The sequence below is a fragment of the Alligator mississippiensis genome, chromosome 2, assembly GCF_030867095.1.
Source record: "Alligator mississippiensis isolate rAllMis1 chromosome 2, rAllMis1, whole genome shotgun sequence".
Taxonomy (NCBI): Eukaryota; Metazoa; Chordata; order Crocodylia; family Alligatoridae; genus Alligator; species Alligator mississippiensis.
Window position 1 is genome coordinate 182367667 of NC_081825.1, and position 19469 is coordinate 182387135.

General features: G+C 44.4%; 1 protein-coding gene and 1 non-coding gene across 4 annotated transcripts in view; one reads left to right on the plus strand and one right to left on the minus strand.

Moving 5' to 3' along the window:
* Positions 1-1063: 1063 nt before the first annotated feature.
* TRNAA-AGC (transfer RNA alanine (anticodon AGC)) lies at positions 1064-1136 on the minus strand. Its single transcript has one exon. It is a non-coding gene; the product is annotated as a tRNA-Ala (tRNA).
* A 176-nt stretch (positions 1137-1312) lies between these two features.
* LOC102563728 (USP6 N-terminal-like protein) overlaps positions 1313-19469 on the plus strand; it is a 154426-nt gene continuing 136269 nt past the window's right edge. For 2 of the 3 annotated variants that reach the window (XM_014604249.3, XM_019485193.2), the window contains exons 1-2: positions 1313-1407; positions 18921-19000. The gene's annotated coding sequence lies outside the window, so the exon portion shown is untranslated. Of the gene's footprint in view, positions 1412-18920; positions 19001-19469 lie in introns of all 3 variants that reach the window. The other variant, XM_019485186.2, reaches the window with a different exon arrangement.

Below are 19469 nucleotides of genomic sequence, written 5' to 3' on the forward strand. Positions count from 1 at the left end.
CTGGACATACGTGGTAAGCTATTGCATGTCATACATGGATGTGATTTATAACTTCAGTGTCAGACTGTTTCTGACAGGCCAGCCATCACAGCAGTTTATTTTTTCTTTTGGATGAATAGATTCATTAAATCTGATGACGCTCAGTTTCAGGGCTCTGTTTCTTTTTTCATATTATCAGGGTATTTTGTATGAGCTCATTTTAAGACAGGTATTAAATCTTTCAACCCTGTCTTCCCAAAACTGAAGAACACAAAGCACTTGGTTTTATTTTCTTCTGGATTCCTGGGCTCTGTTCATCTGCTGAGTGAAGCACACATTTTTAATCTGGCAAAAGTCCCTGGCTAAATGGCATTTACCCTTGCTGAGGAGCTCCTCAGGCTGTTCTCATTACTTCTCCAGCTCAGTGAATTGTATTGAAGACCAAAAAAAAAAAAAAAAAAAAGGCATTTTGGGGTTTACAGCATACAGGCAGGAGGCCTGAAGCCTGCTGCATCCATGGGATGCACTGAATTCCCTGCCGCAGGGACATCAGGAGCATCTCTTTTAACTTCCTTTTTTTCACCAACCCTACTGAACAGGTCACAAATTTAACATTTAAAGATCCATTCGATCCCCTAAAGATGCACAGAAAGGCATTATTTTTGTGTTTTTTATTTATATATATATATATATGTGTGTGTGTGTGTATACACACGTTCTAGTCACTGATATTTCATTTCCATGAGCATTTTGTACTGGGCTGGGGTGCTCAGCAGGACTCCTATTGAGACAGTAGCATAGTGCAGCCAGCCAGCTTGGAGTGTAGGGTGACAAGAGTCAAGAGCAGGGGGTCATTTTCAAGGCAGGATCCCATATGACATGCCTGTAGAGGAAGCATGAACACCAGCAGGAAACACCAGCCCTGATATTCTCTGTCACTCACGAATCCTCTGCATATTGGGCACAGGTGCAAAAATACAGACTTCCTTATTTAGGCTGGGCTTCCCTGCCCGGTTGCATCTTTCAGGACCCAATTTCTAAACCTCACATGAATTAAAACAAAAAGCGAGACTCCCACCTCCGCTGGAGAATGCGGGCATCGATCCCGCTACCTCTCGCATGCTAAGCGAGCGCTCTACCATTTGAGCTAATTCCCCGTTCTGATTAGGCAGCCGCTCAGCCGCACTTTAGATGTTCCGACACGAGAAAGCGTTGTGACGTAATACCGATTCTTCCTTCCTGTGTATGCGGGCGGGGAAGAACTACATTTCCCAGCAGGCACCAGAGCGGGGCAGTCCGCGCCTGCGCAGTGCCCCATCCCGGCTTGCGGGAGGGGTGCGCTGGCTCATTGTGAGCGCGGCAGCGGTGCGATGGGAAGGGACAGGACGGGACGGGACGGGACGGGGCTCGTGCCGGGCGCGCCCCGCGGTGGGTGAGCAGCCGTTGGAACGCGGCGGGGGGAGGGGCGCGTGGCGGGAAATGGGTGGGGCGGGGGCACGCGTGGCGCAGCAGGTGCAGGGGGCAGTGGCTGGGGGCAGGCAGGGCTGCCTCGCCCCAGGGCGGGGAGGAGGGGACCTGGCCTGAGACAACAGGGGTGGGATGGGGTTTGTTTCCCTCCGGGCACGGGCGTGGGGTCGGTGCCACGCACGTGGGGCGGGCCGAGGATGCCCCCAGGCACCTCACCAGTGCCCGTGCCCGTGCCCTCCCGGCAGGCGGGCTGGTCCGGCATCGCGGGCAGCGTCGGGCTTGGAGGCACAGAGACATGGGAGCGGGGAGAAGCGGGGCTGGCTTGTCCCAGGCAGGCTGGTCCCTCTCCAAGCTGCTCTGGGCAAAGCCCTCCTCTAAACTCTCTTGCGAGACTGCCTGACAGCCCTGCTGGGGCACCACACAACACAGCCTAACGGCACAAACCCATCCTCTGAGTTCTGCACAAGACGCCCACAGCCCTGACACGACACAGTGCAACGCAAATCCATCTTCTAAACTCCCTGTTGGGCTGCCGGCAGCCCTGGCGGGTCACAGCACAACATGACACAACAAAAGGACGTAACACAAGACAAATCCACCCTCTAAATTCTGCATAAGACTGTTGGCAGCCCTGACTTGACACGACATGACACAATACAGTGCAACAAAACACAACACAACACAAATCCATCTTCTAAAGTCTGTATAAGACTGTTAGCAGCCCTGACACAACACAACAAAGCACGGCACAACACAACACAAATCCATCTTTTGAACTCCCTGTTGGACTGCCAGCAGCCCTGACACGACACAACAAAACAGCGTGACAATACAAATCCATCCTCTAAGCTGCGCATAAGTGCCAACAGCCCTGACACAACACAAGGCATGACACCCTAGCCTGTCCCAGGTAAAGCAGGGGGTCACAGCAGGGCCTGCTCCTATTAAAACATTTTTAATATACACTAAGAGATCCCAGGTTGAGGGCCACGCCCCCGGTTACAGAAGAAGCCAAAAACCCCTCGTTGTCCTTAACCAGTTTGACCTGGGGTAAAATTCCTTCCTGCCCCAAATGTGCAGATCGATCTGGTCTTAAGTGGAGGGGCAAGACCCTCTAGCCTTGAAACAAAGCTGAGTCCTGGTACCTGTGTGCCACGTGGTTTGGGAATTGGGCAGAAGGTAGCCTAGATATGTACTTTTATACACCAAATAAGATAGAGAGAGGGCACAAGCTTTTGTGAACCCATGTTCATGTCATGAGTTAGCCTTACTTGAGGCAAGGATTTCTTAGGGTAGTGGAGCTCAAGCTTCTTGCCACATGGGCTGGATAGGTGGTGAGGGGCTGGTCCCCAGGCTGGATTTGTGCCGTGCCCTGGGATTGTGCTGCCCACATGGCCCCCTACCATCCTGGTCTGCCCCCTACCACTGTGCTGCCCCATACCACACAACTCACACTTGTGCCATCCCTGTTCAGCCTGTATTCTCCATCTGGCACACAGGGCAAGGCCATGCTGTCCCATCTGCTGGGCTCTCAGCCTGCAAATTTGACAGCAGGGGAGCAGCAGTTAGCTGCCATCACATTCTTGGGCCTGTGGGGAGCCCTGCTGGCTGGATAACAGTGTCCTGCAGACCTGATGTGGCCCATAGACTAGGGGTTGAGCTCCCCTGTCATAGGGTGATAGTTTTGATTGGACCAACTGCATGCAATAAAATATATCATCCTAAGAAATCTTTGCATCATGCATATTTCCTGGACCATCATGGCTACAACATCACTCTAACACTACCCTTCGTTGAGAGAAACTGTTCCATTAATTATGCACATGTTAAAGTAATGATGCCAAAATTCTATGCAGTGGGACAGCAAAGCCTGTAATGTAGAGAATTAACACAATTTATCTTTGTATAAAACTGTTTGCACAATTACAGAGACTGTCTTGCTAGGCAAAAGTGGTGATCCATCCAAGCAAGTGTCCTCTGTGATAGAGGCCCATACCAGTTGCCTCTTAATGAGATGTAGCAAATCCAAACCAAAAATAAAAAGAAGAAGCTATAATGCACCTGTCCTTTTTATTCAGATTGAAAATTGCAGTGGTGTAGGTCCACTTATTCCAGTATTGGGGTGGACAGACAAAGTAGTTACATTGGGTCCACTATTGTGCATTCCTGATCAAAAAGTGACCCCCTTCCAAACAGTATACTGCTCTTCTGTCTCTGGCCTAGGTCAGTGGTCACGGCCAGGGTAGGCCCACGGGCCTGATTAGTCATGTAGGGTCAAATTGGGCCCTGGCGTTCAGCACCACCCCCTCTCTGCCCTGTGTGCCATAATTGGGCCCTGGTGGCCTGGCACCACCCTCTTCAAGGGGTTAACATGTGGCTCCTGGTCACCTACCTGATCCTATGCGCTCTGGAATTGTGCCCCAGGGGCCTGGTATCACCCCCTTCCTGTCCCCCCACCACTGGTATTGGGGCCTGGGACCCATTATTGCCCCTCCCCACTGGGACCAGGTGTCCATTCCAGTGCATAGGGCCTGGTGCTCCCCATGGGTTGGGGCATTTGACAGCAGGGGAATGGTGCCACCGCTCCCCCACTGCCAAACTCCCAGACCTATGGGGAGCCCTGTGGGCTGGGTGACATGGTGCCAGGGACTGGATGTGGTCCACAGGCCAGGGATTGAGTACCCCTGCCATAGGTTAAGCTTATCCCAGGAGTGGGCAAAATGTGACCCACCAGGCCATTCTATCCGGCCCGCGGAGCCCCTAAAAATTTTGGAAAGTTAATATTTATCTGCCTCTGGCTGCCTGTCATGTGGCTCTCAAAGGCTTGCCAAAACTCAGTAACCAGCCCTCTGCCCGAAATAATTGCTCGCCCATGGCTTATCTTGTTATTTTGTTGCCTCTTTACCCAATTCTCTCATCTCTATGGATTTTTTTAAGCCTCCTTTTAAGAGTCTGAATGAAGTCGTGTTCAGTATATTTTGCTATATTGCCTTTCTTCCCTTGTCCAGATTGCTGGACCTGAGGCACTCCAATAAGTAAGCATCTTTCTAAAAGAGTAAGACCCTCCACTAATAAATTATCTCCTCTCATGATCAGTTTACAGTGAATGAAAGGGTCTTACCTTTTGGTTTTTAAGTTTTCTTAACTGAGTGTTTGGGTTTTTTTGTTGGGTTTTTTTTGTTGGGTTTTTTTTGGCAAAACTTCCTGAGTCTTTTAAACGATCTCTTTCTCCTTTGTGTATCATTATGCCCCATCTTAGGGAATTTGGGTAGATAATGTGACTTTACCTGTACAGAAGCTGTGCTGGCTTCTCCTTAACACCTTTTTTTCCTGTCTTTGTGGGGTATTACATTTTTTAGTGATGCTCTTTATTTTTCTCAAGTGACAGGAAGGCTGATCAATAAGTGCATTCCCAGTACGCTTACATTTCTGAGAGGCCCAAGTATTTTCTTCTAAAATCTCTTTGATGCATCTCTTCTCTTTCACCTATAAAGGTTTACCTCAGCTGAGGTATTTGCCCTGGATATCCCTGAAAAATGAAGGATACGAAAAATGCTTTAGCTGCTGTCTTGTTTTTGTATCCTCTTTGTCTCCTTTGCATCCTACTGGGCTAGAGGACCACATGGACTTGCCTGTTGACCGTTTTTTGTGATGATCTGATCCATCTCAATGTTTTATATACACCCTGCTGGTTTACCACACATACCTTATGCATGAGTGTTGCACTGAATGAAGTATTGGGAAATTGGTCTTTCTGACTGAGACGAAATTGTTTTAGAGAGCTGTAAGGGTTACCAGTCTGAGAGGAGGTGCTGCAGGCCACTTCTTGCATTGTTTGTGTATTTCCTGTGGGTGGGAGGTCTGACTGTCAAAACTGGTTGCATGAGTGACTTCAGTTTTGAAAGATAAGAACATGAGGGGCTTTGATGGTATTAGCTTGTTTTTTCTCATCAGATCAAACCACTCTCTGTCATACCCACTCTGTATTTTAATCCTCTTTGGCTCTTTGGTTGATTCCCGTTTTGGAGGTGTCTTCATGGAGCAGACAAGGTTCTTTGAGTAAATCTAATATCTTTTATTAGACCAACTCAAATAATTGGGAACATTTTTCTTTGCAAGCTTTGGATATAAATACCCTTTGTCAGGCATAAATTCAACTTCCTTTTCCTTAGAAATAGCAGACAATCGGTGTGCGTGTAACCTTCTCATGTAAAGGACCAGGTCGACCTGAGGAAAGATGTATTTGAAACTGAAAGCCCATTGGCTCTCTTATGATTTTATTTTGAACTTTTTATTTCTGTAGTTTCTGTGCTTCCTTTTCTTGCACTGCAGTACATGAGATGGGGCATGGTTTACAGCTCTCTCTGTTCTAAGGGTGTGTCTGCATTGTACCATTAACTTGGGATTTTATCCAGTATTTATCCTTACTTCTCCCCAATTTTGCACACAGAAAAATCTTTAATTCATGTTTTGGTAGCACTTTCGGTCCTGGGCTAGGTCTCTGGCTGTTGTGAGGCAGGAAGTGGGAGACCTCAGGCTTCATCTTGACTCAGGATTGGACTTACTGTGCAGTGAAGAGGCCTGCAAAGTTATGCGAGTGCTGGTAGTCCTCCAGTGCCTTCCCACAGCTCCCTGCAAAGGACAAGTAAGTTCTCTTGCAGCTGTTACAAAAGAATCCTACAGCATCTCTACAAAACGCTAGTAGTCAGGCCCACAGAGATTAATACGTGAGATCAGAAACAATTAGTTGTCGTAACACTCAGAGGGATTTGTAGTGAGGAAGCAACCAGCTGGGTTAGGTTAACTTGGGTGATTGTCACCCATGTTAAACTGTGCAGCATAGACATAGTCTGGTTTTGTTTGCTGTGTCTGAACTTGGTGCCTCCACATACCAGAGAACAGCCTCAGAAAATAGATTTCTATTCATAAGGTAGCTGACTGTATTTCTAACAGTGCTGGCTGTTCCTTTTTATTTTGATGGTTCACTGTAGTTGTTGGCTATTGTGTGCTTAAATATAATAAACAATGCTGGGAATATGGAAAAAGCATCTAGTATGTCTCTGAACAACTGTTCAGAAATGGATGCTTGCTCTTTGTGTATCCTAGCATTGCAGCTTTCAAAATGATGATTGTTCATTTAGCTATAAAATTTGCTTTGATAGTCTTGAGTTTAAGTAATAGAAAATGTAATGCCATGAGGCTGTGGCTTCAGGAGTGATTTCACCATGCTGGTCATTGTTTGAGTACAAACATTTATTTCTCTAGCTCTGTTATCCACTGAATGATTAATCCTGTCAATTAGTTTCTCTTTGCTCTATGCTAACTCATTTTATTAGTCACTCCATTTTTTACGTGTGTGTCTTGATCCTTTATACTGCACAAGGGCTGAATTGGACTGGAAGATAATTGACAGGAATGCTGCATATATCTAGGAAGACACTGATTGTCTTGGACAGTCCATGTGTTGTTTTTTCTACCCTTGTCACGGTGTCAGGCTTGTTGGGTAAAAAGCCTGCTAGAAGCCCCAAGTATGGTGAGGACCTGCATGCTTGATTAGACTAATGTTGCTCCAGCCAGCATCTGCATGAAGCGTTAGATCTGAAACAATGTGCCTAGTAATTCTATTAATGAGAGTCTGGTTTGAGCTATGTAAAAGTAATTCCAAGATAAAATTAAAGCTTCATAAAATCAAACTGAGGATTTGCCTGCGTTCACTTTAGCACTGCGGTGAGTAACACAGCTGCTTATTGCTATGGATCTAAAAAAATACAGACATCCATACACACAACCTAGAAAGGGTTAGTGTCCTGCTACTGATTGCACATTTAGATAGATCCTTATTGATAGAACAGTACCCAGTTTCGTGTGCCAGTTGTTTTGTAAGAGTGCCTAGCAATGCTGATTTAAAACTTTAGTTTTAATCCATGACATTTTAAAGAACCCAGAAATAAGCATCCATCTAGCTACGTAGACTTTTTCATAGTGTGTCTAACATTTTCGAATTATCATCAGTGCAAAGCAAAATGCACAGATATAATAGCATTCTTGTAACAACCTGGAATGTATTTGTCAGAATTAGAGAAATCTCTAGACCAGGGGGTCTCTCATCTTTCCTCGTATAGACCACACTTAAATATTGAGATTATTTTTTTGGATCAGGTCCCCTCCTGTTCAGAACGTCAGAGACCACCTCATCCTGTTTGCCATTGCATAATACCCTTGTGGCCACATTAGCAAACGCTTGCAAAGAAGAGGAATAGTTAATGCACTTTTAGCTGTCTCTCCATGCAGTTTAACTGCTGGAAATAAGGTACAGAAGCCAGTACCATGTTACTAGCTAGTACTGCACGGAACATAGTTTGAGAATCTCTGTTGTAGCACTTGAGGCTGTAGCTAGATTTATTAGGAGCAATAACTTTATGCTGGTTAGGAATTTGTTATATTAACTTTGGAGGATCATGGTACTTAAGCAGATGAAGCGTTGCCCTGTCTTCTAGTTCAGTACAGAATTTTCCTTTCTGAAAGCCACTTGGCTTCAATCCAGGGAAAACGTCCTTCAGGCATCTGCTATCCATACTAAGAACCCTTGAGAATATGTAAATCCCAGGCTGTAAATTATCTTCCTTGCCTTATGTACCATCAAATTGAACAGAAACACAGGCTGTGGATGTATTTTCAGCAGTGTTCTTGATGCCACTGTGGTGCCTGCTTTGCATTAGTCTGTGAGCAAAGAAGTTGCATTTGTACTACTGTAGGCCCTGCTGGCTTCCTGACAGCAGAAATAAAGCCAGCATGCTTAAAAAAGCACTCATTTGCTAATTTGTTGAGTAGTTAGTTGATTCCTCTTCTGCTGTGAGAAGTAGGGTTTTGGGTTCTGTCAGTCAACAAGGTGGAGCGCATGCCTCACAAGAGAGCTCATACAGCCATCAGGATCCCAGCTCTCCTCTTGCTGGCTGCTCTTCCCAGCCAGCTGGCTCAGCTCTTAAATAGCTTTTGTTTGGGACTGGCCAGCAGGCTTCCTTTGCTGCTTTACATATTCATTTAGGGTTGTCTTTCTTAGTTCCTCAATGGGACCAAATGGCAGGCTCTCCCTATCAAGGCTGACTATTCTACTCTGTATCTTTACCAATGACCAGGGGGAGAGGGGTTCACTTTGTCCCCCTCTCCCGCCCCCCTTTATCTAGGAAGAGTGAGCTAATGGGACATTACTTTCCTCACCTGCTTATATGGATCTGTAAGCAGGTGAAATTACCATTTGCTAATCAAATTTAATTTTCAGCTGTCAGTACTGAAAGACAGAACTTCCAAACACAGCCTTTTTTCTCTCTGATAACTGCTAATCTTACTTGTAGTATCTATTGTCGTTACAGCGCAGGTTATTTACACATTGCATTTCCTCTCTTCACCCATAACCTCAAGATTTTAATGAAGAGCAGAGAGGTTGGAGTGGGGGGCCATAGTGAAGGGGTCTCCTAAGTGGTATTTAGAAGGTTTAGAGCAGAAATAGAATCAGTTTCTTGAGGAATTAGATTTTCAGAATGTTTTAATAGTTTCTCATCACTAGTTTGTATAAATGAAATTCAGTCCACTGGAGTTGCAAGCTGGAACTGGGGACTCATAAATGAGAGGATGTAAAAATAAGTTTCCCTCCTCTGGGTGATAGTTGTGATTAAAATTTGGGTTGATGTCGGTAACAGTACAGAATATAATGCTATCCTGTCAAAATAGCTGCAGTTGTGCAGTTCAGAAAGCAACCAAGGACCCTCACAGTCAAGCAATGAGCTTCATAAACAACTTGCTCTTTGATTTTTGCATTTAATTCTGTTGGTGAAAGGACTGACTCTTGCATGGATTTGTTGCTAGCAATCTCGTAAATACTGAACAGAGAATTTTTATTTGTCTCCTTTCCCAATAGCTCCTATTTGCTCTCAAATCTTGAACAAACAGAGGCTAATAATGTCCTTTTAACAGTGCAAGCTGTTTCTGGGTAAATCCCCAGGCAGACCTACAGATCGTGTAGATTGCTCAGCTGGTTAGCACGTGTAGAGTATTAGTAGTAATACTGGGTTTCTAGTCTGCCATTGGCTTCTACATCTCACCTGTACTGCAGCTCACTTGGATCAGTGGCTCTCAAGCCTGTTTGTGTGAGTGCAGTTGACTTTATCCTGTAAAGCCTTCTGCAAAATTTTGGGGGTGGAAGAAGCAGAGGAACTGACACTAAAAGAACGTGGAGGCTAAAAGTGTGAATGACTTAGGAGAAGATCTTGCCCCTTTACCCAGGACTGGGGTGGCTGCTTTGAGAATGCTGTGTCCAGGAATTTGAATTCTGGTGCCCAGGATTTTCGCATCCTTTTGACATGATGGAGACTGTTCAGAGGAGGACCAAAAAAATGGTCTTTGGAAAAGAAACCTTCTAACATGAGCCTGAAGAGGCTCAGTCTACTCAGCTTTGAGATGAGGGAGTTGAGAAAACAATGTAGTTGGTACTTAAACATTATCAGGTGTATTTTCCATCATCCTCACACAGAGCTCTGTTGGCAGGAAGTTGAAGCGAGACAAAGTCAACTTTGAAATAAGATGCAGTTTCTTAGCAGGAAGTGTAATGTTGGAACAGCTCACCATTGGAGATGACATATGAGGACGATTTCATTTCCTTGGTCAGAAAATGGGACACTTTGCTCTACCCCCTGCTGTCTGGCACACTTTGCTGTCTTTGCGTACCAGTGACAGCTGTGTGTGCTGGAGAGCAAGAGCTAAGGTCTCCACTGAATGTGGGGGAGCAAAGGCATGTATATTCTTCCTCTTCATATCCCAGAAGGACAGGAAGCTCTATATTGTCCCCAGCAGTCCTAATATTTGTAAGTCCACATTAGACAACTATCACCAAATCTTTGATTTCAGGTCTTCAGCTGGTCACCTGCAAAGGACAGGAAAGAATCATGATACACCCTTGGAAGATGTGTATTCTTCCTCTCTCTCAAGCATCAGGGATTGTACAGAGCTGGAAACAAGACCCTGGATGGGATGGACCAGTGGTGCAGAGGATCTGGAATACAGTACTTGGCTGCAGGCTCATGGTCTGGCTGATTGAGTGTGAGGAAGAAATATCCTCCCAGGTCTTAGCTGCGAGGTTGTTGAGGGCTTTTCACCTTCTGCAGCTTGGACTGTGAGTGATAGTGACCTGCTAGAGTCTTCTGGGTTCATGTCACCTAATCATTTCCCTGTTATTGCAGGGGCCTTGAGTACACAGCAGTTTAGCCTCCTGAGAAATGAAAGGTTTTAACTTAACCCAAAATGTTGGATCCAACAGAGCGGTAATGAAGTAGAATGTAAGGGCTTTTGATGCACAGGAAATTTGACAAGATGACCTCATGGTCCCTTCTGGCCTTAAACTCTAGGAAATGGAGCTCCATTCTCTCTGGGTGGATATCTTTGTGATTCCAGATCAAATGCCATGTCATACAGTACATATTCACAGCAAGCTGAAACACCAGAGGGAAACACATAACTGAACCCCAGACTTTGTTTCTTCTGTATAGTCTTACAGCTAACTTTCTTAGTACAGGCAAGGTTAACTAGAGCGCGTTTCTTAACCTGTGGGTCGCGACCCAAAAGTGGGTCACAAGAATATATGAAAGGGTTGCGAACAAACTTCAAAAATGGATTCTCCTTTAAAGAAAGAGAAAAATGTCGGAAAACCGTGGTTTTTCCCTTGCATAGTGGGGGAACTGGGGCCTGGGGGGGGGGGGGGGGGGGGGGAGAGCAGGTCAGGAGTGAGGGGCATTGGGTTGGTACTAGCCACCAATATTTACAAATGGCTCCTAGTACAAAAAAGTTTGAGAGCCGCTGAACTAGAGTGACTCAGTTCCATAAAACTAGCAGAATGTAAGCATATCAACAGCTTTGCATGCCCTTCAGCAGAAGCAGAAGCCTGCAGCATGCTACTCTGCAGATCCATCTGATCTCATGAAGCAAGCAGGGTTATGCCAAGTCAGTAAATGAGTGGGAGACTTCTAAGGAAGAGGAACACTTACAGGGCTGCTTTTGATTCAGTGGTGATTCTTCCCTCCGAGTCAATACTGAACCACTGCTCCAGCCTGGTATTAGTGGTTGTGCTGCTGGAAGCACTTTTGTCTTAACAAATGTAAAACAGAGTCTGTGACCAGTGTTCTTGAGTGCCATGGTGTGCTTCGTACTGCACAGATAGTCTCTCCCAAGGAGTTTACAAGCAAGGTAATTAATGATCTCAGCATAAGTTGCATGACTGATTGTTAATATTTGTCATGCTGAGCATCTCTGTGGTTTCCACTGGATGCGTGTCTTCCTTGAATTCTGTTCCTATATAGCGGTGTGGTGGTAGCTTGTGCTATTAACTAGCTGCTCTTTTATTGCAGAGGAAGCTGAATTTCTTCAGAGGGAAGAGTCATTTCTATATTTAGATTAATGTTTTTAAAATGCTTTGGGATCTTTCTATGGAACAAATGCTTTATAAAGGGAAGTAGTCATTAGGGCAGTGAATCTCAACCAACGTGATTTGAGATCCTTTCAAGAGAGCTGTGGTGTGCCATGCAATGTTAGCACTGTTAGATGTGCAAACAACATTACAAAATAAACCTAGAAATTTCAAATAGGAATCCACAGGGTAAAAAGCATCTTGACCTGTTCCGATATCTTTGTAGTAGAAGATTGCTTTATTATTTTTCTGTAGTCAGAAAACAAGTGAAAACTAAGAGCTAGCATTTTCCAAGGAAGGCCTTGAGTCTATCCAGGGGTGCCTCAAGTCTCAAAAGGTTGAACACCACTGTACTAGGAGTATGCCAGGACTGGAATGGTTGGAGGAGATTTACCTGGATTACTAGGGTAATGGATGCAACAGCAATTCAGTTTGAGATTATGTTCGTCTATTCTCACGTTTTATTTACATTGAGTGGTGCAGGAGTAGTGGTGTTTGTACCGTTACAAGATTTGTTCAAAGCAGTCTGCAGTAGGCAGGCCTTGGTGGAAATTCTTTGTTAGACCTCATAATTTTGATTTTGGGGTGGTTTTGAAGCGTGACTGCATTACAATATGAAGTGCAAGCTGCTTTGAAACAGAGACAGGACCCGAGAGCTCAAAGTAGCTTTGTGAGGCAGTACTGTGACTTGTCGCTGTGTAAACCTCATGTATGAGTTGGAGGTAATTCTGCCTTCTTTGTCTCAGAAATGCTTCGAATGGCAGGTGGGGGAGGACTAAATAAAGTTCTTGCTGTGGACATTGTGCATATTTAAACTATCTCTGGAGGTTTCTATTTTTCTAGATCTGCAGGTTATGCTTAGCTCTGTATGTTTAAAATGGCTCCACAGATTCTGCTCTTTCATACACTGCTTCTTTATGTGAACCACATGTGCTGCTGCAAGGAGAGGTTACTTGCTTGACAGACCAAGAAGATTATACTACAAAATCTCCTGCTCAAGTAGTGTGACAGGGCAGATTTAAACTTCACATAGCCCTGAAATTCAGGGTTGAAGTAGGGACTCTGTCCTTTCTCACCCTTTAAGTATGCTTTCTTCAGCATTGCTTCAGGTCCTGAAAAATTATAGACCACAGGCTGGATTTGCCCAGTTATACCATGGACTGGAATTGGGACAGATGCAGGGACTGAAAGGAGGCATCTTGGGCTTCAGTAGTCCAGGAAATGCTGGCTCTAGCTGGTACTTCTTTACAGTCATAGCCTCTGTGGCTATGGGAGTGCTTGTCCAGACACAGGACTGCCTCAAGTGAGCCTGAAGTGCGCTTTCTTGTGAAGGGAGAGGTAGTTTGCTTTATTAATCTGAATTTAGGCATTGCAGCAAAAGCTTATGCATCTCTGATTCAGTTAGTCTGTAAGGTATATCTCTACCCTGAGCCTGCCAAAGAAGTCTCCTGTGCAAGTGCGATTCATTGAAGGGTTATGCTTATCATATGGCTCAGTGGGAGCGATTTGGGGACTTGAGACCATATGTTGTCCAGCCTGTGAGTGGGCTCCCTGTTAGTGCTGCTGGGGGCTAGGGCTCTGTCCTAGACATCATGCCAGGCTTGCAACTCTTGATTTCCTTTGCTTTTTGAAGATTTGTCAGCAGCAGGCACCAGATGTGTAAAAACTTGATTTAAACATTACTTTGGGGGTGAGCTCACGAAACCTGCTTTCCTCTGGCTCCTTTTTTCTCTGAGTTTTAAACTGTCAAGTGGCCCGGAGCTTTTACTTTTACATCCTCTGCTTAGGTTGGTTCTTCCCTTTTTAAAATAACCCTGGTAAATTCAATGTGAAAATGTACTAGTGGGGGTGGGGATAGGGGTATGGGATGGGGACTGACCTGCCTGCTCTGCTAATCTTCTACCAGCCACTTTGGGGAGATGGAGACTCTAGCTGTTAGAAACAGTGAGTAGCATGTTGCAGGGCATTCTCATGCAGTATCATGAGGGTGGGTTTGTTTGACAGCGGGAACTCTGATTGCTGTGGTCCACTGCTTTTCAGTGTGCAGAGACAAAATAGTGGCGAACTAGCTCTTCCCAGTGCCAAAGAATAAGCTAAATGTCTGAACACATTTTGGAAGTGCAGTCAGCTTTCTGAGGGGTGGGAAATGAAAGGTGTCCTGGCACTGAAATCTCATGTTCCCTGTGGCAGTCCTGTCGGGGACTGTCTCATTGAAGGACTGTCCTGGCAGGCTCCTTGCCTGTGGTCGTTGCCTCCCGGGTCCTGTATGGTAAGTGTCTCCAATCCTCCTGAAGCTAAAGACTCTGGTGATGAGACAGGACATGCTTAGTGGGAACAATGGAGCATGTTGCTTCCAATGGGGATATTAGGGGCTGTGGAAGAGGAGCATACAGGGCCAGCAGTTGTACAATAATAAGGCAAGAGAGTTGGTGCTTTAGGGAAGCATGGTACTATTGTCTAATGGTTAGAGCATTGTGGATCAACCTTTCTGGCAGGCATGCCACATGGTAAGCCCTCCACCCTTCCTGAGTGGCACTCTGATCCCCTTTCCCTGCCCAATCTGCTGTTCTGTTTTCTGCTCTCTGCCCTATACTGCTTGCCTGATCTGTTCTGCTTTTTGTTCCCTGCTCCTTCCGTGATCTGTTGCATGCCACACTGGCTGCTTGTGTCATTTGTGGCACACGTGCTGGATTGGTCACCCCTGGATTAGGGGATGAAGGGGGGAAGCAAGGACTGCTTTAATTCCAACCTCAGCTGCTGCTGACTTGCTCTGTCTCCTTAGGCTTTCCTCATCTTTTGTAATCAGGGCTATGTCATGGGACTGCTGGGAAGCTTTAATGTAAGCAAGTCCTTTGAGATGTATCCTTAACAGCTTTATACACATGCAAAGCAGTAACTGAAAACATTCACTTCCCAATTGACCTGGGAAGGCTTCCTTCAGGGAGCATGTTGAGTGGCATCTTAAATAAAACATCCCCATAGAATATATCAAAGAGAATTCTTCTGTACTGAAATAAGCTGCAGACCATAGCTTGAAGTGTGTCACTGATGCCCTAGAAGGAAGCAAAACAAACCCCCTCCTGTCATGCTTTCCTCTAGCAGTGAAGCTGGGATTGGATTTCTGCCTGTCCCTTTATTAATGTTTATCCAGTCTAGCCCAGGGCTAAAAACCTGTGTGGTTGGTGTTTATTGCCACGAAAATGACCATTTCAAGGTATCTATCAGCTGGTAGGGAGAGCCTCTCTTTTGTAATAAGGCTTCCCAGGAATATCTGGAGGATTTTAAATGATCTGTGCTCATATGCAAGGGATTTAAAAAAAAAAAAAATTTCTCCCCAAAAATAAATCCATCAGAACTGAGCTGTTGCTCATGCAGGAGCTGGAGAAGTTGATGTGCTCTTTGATGCTAGTATTGTCAGAGAGGCCATAGTTCCTAAATAGAATTAGGATAAACCTCTTAAGAAGAAAGCCTATATGATTTTCAAAGAAGTCTTTCTCTATAGCCTAGGTCTTGGAGGCCAGATCTGTCCTATTATCAGGTGTCTATGCCTGCTTTGATAACATGGGATTAGCATAGTTGTGCTGTCAGGCTTTTGAATTTGAGGACAGGCTGGCAGCTACTGAGTACCTTCCTTTCCATTTGCCAGCCCTCTGTTCACTATTGCTAACTATGCACTAGCCTTCTTTATGGTCCCTGCCTGGCTATATTTCTGCCTCATCGCTTCTCCAGCACACTTCAAATCTCTGAAAACATCATCTTACGCTCTTTGCAGACCATTTAATTTTTCTTTTCCTTTGCTATTCCCCTTTCTTTTTTGTTTAATATTTAGTTCTGGTTTAAAGCTTTTTGTGCCACATTGTATGAACTAAATGGTATTGTATCTACTGGTAATTATAGTAGACTGGCTAGTACTGACAGGTGACCACCAAGGCACTAGCATGGGAAGCATAATATCATTGGGCTGGTGACACATGGCAAGCAAGTTTGTTTGACAGTGTGAAGGAAATAAGAATTGGTGGAAATTCATAGTAGATCCAGTGCTGTTTAAAGTGAAAGTGCACTTCAAATCCCAAAGGACAATCATGGGATAAGGTAGTTCTGAGAAGAATATTGGTGAGAACTGTATGAGTCTGAGCTGTTCTAGGATCCAAGTGTTGGGATGCTTCTTGGCACTGTGCTTTATTTATGTTCCTAGTATAGCTGGCTGTTACAGGGCAAAGTGCTTTGTTCCTAAGATGCAGCTGTTTTGGGAAGAAAGACCAGACCAACTACATACAGATCTTATTAACTCACTGGCTAGCAATGCCCAAGGAAGCCACAAGCAACTCAGTTTGCTTTGCTCAGCAGTGGCGGTAGGAGCTTGTTTTTAGTTTTTGCCAATAATGTTCCTCTCATAATAACAGCAGCCTGACTGAGGACTGGGGAGAAGGGAGTTGTAAGGTGAGGTAAAGCCAAGAAAAAGTCTTCTCATTGCTTTTATATAGCACAATCCAGAGGTTAAGCTCTTACTGTTCAGGAAAAGGAAACTTTCCTCTGTGTGCTTTTTTTTTTTTCAATTGGATATTGTTAATCCTGAATATATTGCTTCTTCCGTCCTGGTCTAAACTTTGTGTTTCCAAAAAAGACATGTGGAGCAAATTTTCAAACTTGATCCTGTAATGTTTACAGAGACCTGTATTTCACTGTCACTGGGGAAAATTTCCTTTCTGTAGGCTACAAATAATCTGTGCTTGAATTGGGTGAGTGACCAAATTAGATTTATATCCTATTCTTTCCATCTTCGCAGAGTATGTGTTTCTTAGTAGAAAGATCTTGCTCAGTTCAGAACTTGGTAATGGTGAGTCTCCGAGGGGTGTAGAGTTTGGGCAGCTTTCTGTAAGTAACTTTCCTGTTCTGGTTATGGTGGTAACTTAAAAGCAGAGAGGGTAGTGATTATAAATGGGAATGGAAAGTTTGTGCATGAGGTTTGGATACTGACTCTACTGTCTTGTGGCTTTCAGCACCATTTTAATCTTTGAGAATGCTTCTGTAATATTTGCAGGGGTTTAGGTTGTAGCCGTGTTGGTCTAAGGACATAGGCAAACAAGGTTCCTTGGGTGAATTTGATATCTTTTATTAGACCAACTCAAATAGTTGGAGAATATTTATTAAGCAAGCTTTCGGGTTCAAAAACCCTTCATCAGGGTAAGGAAGTTTCAGCAGTTGGTGTGTTCTCTTCCTGGATGGAATATTTGAGGTCTTATAAATGGGGGGAGAAAAGAGGGTTGAATGGACTAAGTTCTTGGCAATGACCAAGAATGTCTTTAAGCAGACAAGGTTCTTTGGGTAAATCTGGTATCTTTTATTAGACCAACCAAATAGTTGGAAAATTTGTTCTTTGAAAGCTTTTGGATACAAACACCCTCCTTCAGGAAGAGGGAGAGTTTGTAGTTAGTCTTTAAGGGCACTTTTACATGTGCTGTGGGGGCTGGGGGAGTGGCGCTTTAATTAGAGCAGCTCTGAGAGCCGCTCTAATTAAAGCACTGCAGCGTCTTGCATATCAGTGTCCCCACATGTCAAAATGGTGGTGGGGGTGTTTGAACTAAAGCTTGTTCAACAAACTTTAGTTCAAACGCCCCTGCCACTATTTTGAAGCTCGGAGACACTGATACACGAGACGTGTGAGGCTGTTGGAGCACGGTCGTTGCCATGCTCCAGCAGACTCAATAAATCGAGTTTGCTCCAACACGCTGTAATTATACTACATTGGAGCAGCCTTGGTGCTCATGTACAGATGCCCTAAAACACTGGCTAGTGATAGCTGGTGGCCATGATTCAAAATCAAAGATCAGGAAATTAAGAGACTTCTTATTCTGAGTCTAAGGCAAACCAAAACATTCTGTAAGTACACTGTCTTCCTGCCGTTTTATAAGAAGGCTCAAGATACAGGAAATAAATTGCAAATCCTTGGATTGACCTTGTTCAGTTTTAACATAATCAAGTCCCTTGACCCTTCTGGAGCATTGTGACTGCAGCTTTGCACTCAGGCGTTTAAAATTTTTCAGTACAGCATAATATATTCCACTAAAAGCTCTTCCCACTCTCTCTCCTCTTTTCCAAATCCAAAATCTTTAGTGTGGGAAAACAGCTGAAGGCAATTGTTGTGGATGGACCAGAACTTCCAACTGGAAGAGCAAAACTTGGTATTAACTATTTTTTGCTTTAATATCTCTTGCTTCAACCTTGGATATAATGGGGCATTCTTCCTCACTTCCTCCCCCCCAAAAAAAGAAAAAAAGAAAAACATCTCTACTTGGGACAGTTTGTAACTAGTAAAACATCTTGTTTTTAAGGTCTCTTCTATAATGTGTATCTGGTGCTTCAAACGCTGCCAATATGCGTTTCCACAGTCAGCAAACCAATTTAAACCATCTCACCTTCTGCTCAGAGCTGCTAGACTTCTTCTGTATGACTAATGTGCAAAAAATTGTATACAGCAACAGAAACAAAGCCATCCTGCTCTTGAAGTTTAATGTATTGTATCTAATCAAATAGAAGCAACAAGGCTTTCTAGCATTGAAAGGCATGTAAGTGCATTCAAAATCCATTGGAAAACATGCTACCAAAGCCTAGAAAGGCTTACGTTCTTTACAGAGCAGGAGAACGTATTTAGCAAGGATGAAGGGGTACCAGTGTCTGGAGTGTTTGATATTACTTTGTGTAATTGCTTAGACTTTGGGTTTTTTATGACCTTGACTATTGAGGAAGCATTACCCAGAAGAGTGAGTGCTGGTCTGGAGGCCACGAGCTGTGCAGCAGTAATGTAGGCTCTTGTGCTGGCTCCCTTTCTAGTCTTTAGCAAGTTATTTGACCAATTCCATGTCTCCACGAGTAAAATGAGGGCTGTAGAGGAGACTCTTACTAAAGTTAAATTTGGAGTCTTGTCTTGCTTTTGCTCCTAGCAAATGTGGCTGGGTGTAACCTGCCCAACGTGTTTTCATCCAGTGTCACTGTAATTAATTATGTTCTGTAACACTTGCAGGGTTCAGGAGTTCCTAAATGCTGATGGGCATTTGCATCCCAACATGGCATCACCTTGAAGGAAGTCTGCATTCTCAGCAGGTATGCTTGTAGCTCAAAGTTATTGTTACATCTGTCTTAAGCGCTGTACATTGCAGAACTAATCACTTGCTCAGAAAAGGAGGATGCATTACTACTACTAGTAAAGATTTATGGCCTGTAGTTAGTGAGACATGCACTGAACCACCTTGGTTGATTTATCTGATCAGAGTTATTGTCTTTGCTTCCGTCTTTGGTGATGTATCCATAATTTCTTGCCATTAACACTGGGAGGTAAGGAAAAAGAAAGTGGAACAGATTAATTGCTACAAAATCCCAAAGTGCGTCATTTTGTGGTCTGGCCACAGGCTCCTTGTCCTAGTTGTATCCGCAGCGCTATTGCTATTAGTAAGGTTTGGAGCCTTTTTCCCTCATCCTTCCCTAAGGGGTTGCATATATGTTTGCAGAGAGCTAGGAAAAGTAGTCAAGCCCAATTTTAGCCTGGGCAGCATTTGTGTTGTCTCCCATCGGG